This window comes from Lissotriton vulgaris, chromosome 7 (genome assembly GCF_964263255.1).
Source record: "Lissotriton vulgaris chromosome 7, aLisVul1.2, whole genome shotgun sequence".
NCBI classification, from domain to species: Eukaryota; Metazoa; Chordata; class Amphibia; order Caudata; family Salamandridae; genus Lissotriton; species Lissotriton vulgaris.
The window spans coordinates 524,248,948-524,250,136 of record NC_141695.1 but is presented as its reverse complement, the minus strand read 5'-3'; the positions used below and the strand labels follow the sequence as shown (position 1 = coordinate 524,250,136).

The following is a 1,189-nucleotide window of genomic DNA, read 5'->3' as shown; positions in this document are numbered from 1 at the left end:
CACACAAGGGACTGGGGACCAAGGACGGGGGGCCCCCATCCTCTATCCCTCTCCGAGATGGAACCCAAGCTCACCCGGCACGACCCCCCCAGCCGTGGGGGGGAACCAAATGACAGTGCATCCCGGGCTGGTACCAGCCTTCCCTTGAAAAGGCCCTGGCGCTGGCTGGGCCCTCCCGTGCCCCAGTGCCGGCCCATCCGGGTTCCAGACGACCGAGAAGTGGCCCTTCTCGCACGGCTGGGTAGCCTGGAAGAGAAGGGGCCGAGGGCCTGCAAGGCGACCCCGGCTCCTCTCGGGGGGAGGCATGCGAGATGGAGAGCCGTCTGGCTCTTCCCTTCCGGCATCTCCAACCCGGGCGTGGGTGATGGTGGGCTGATCACCAGCCCGCCGGCACTGCTCAGGCCGCTTGCCAATGGACAGCTGACTTGCAGGTGGAGCGACCCTCCCTCGTTGCCAGGTCCCCGGTTCGACCCGGTCCCGTGCGGCTGGGCATAGGGGTTTGAAGACTCGCGAGGTCCCTCCCAGGTTACCACGGGAGGGACCGGCGGCTGCGGGGCTTCCTGCTCCCGTCACGCCAGGAGCCCCCTCCCTTGCCCCCTGGTAGACTCCGCGGCCGAGTGCCTTGAACGGGGCACCCGGGCCATCTCACTGCACGGGCGGCAGCCGGATGGCGCCGCCTTCCTCCCGGCCTCTCCTGCGCAGGTGGGTGAATATTTTCAAAAAGTTGCCTGTGACTCTTGGCGGTGGATCACTCGGCTCGCGCGTCGATGAAGAACTTAGCTAGCTGCGAGAATTAGTGTGAATTGCAGGACACATTGATCATCGACACTTCGAACGCAACTTGCAGCCCCGGGTTCCTCCCGGGGCTACGCCTGTCTGAGGGTTGCCCGACCCTTGGAAAGCATTGCAGTTCGGGCGGCATCCGGTGAGCTCTCGCTGGTCCATGAAAATCCAGGGGAGATGATGTACATCTTGCGCCGGGCTGTACCCATATACGCAGCAGTCTCCAATGTGAACAGCCCCTGGCATGTTGGAACAATGCAGGTAAGGGAAGTCGGCCAGTCACATCCGTAACTCCAGGATAAAGATTGGCTCTAAGGGCTGGGTCGGTCGTACTGGGGCACGAAGTGGGGCTGGGCGCGTGCAGCGACTGGACAAGGCACCACCCTACGGGGCAGCGGCGACTCTG

At 64.4% G+C, this 1,189-nt stretch overlaps 1 non-coding gene across 1 annotated transcript; it reads left to right on the top strand.

Annotated features, from left to right (window-relative positions):
* The first annotated feature begins 732 nt into the window (after nucleotides 1-732).
* On the top strand, nucleotides 733-886 carry LOC147701982 (5.8S ribosomal RNA). Its single transcript, XR_015297961.1, has one exon. It is a non-coding gene; the product is annotated as a 5.8S ribosomal RNA (ribosomal RNA).
* The last annotated feature ends 303 nt before the right edge of the window (nucleotides 887-1,189 follow it).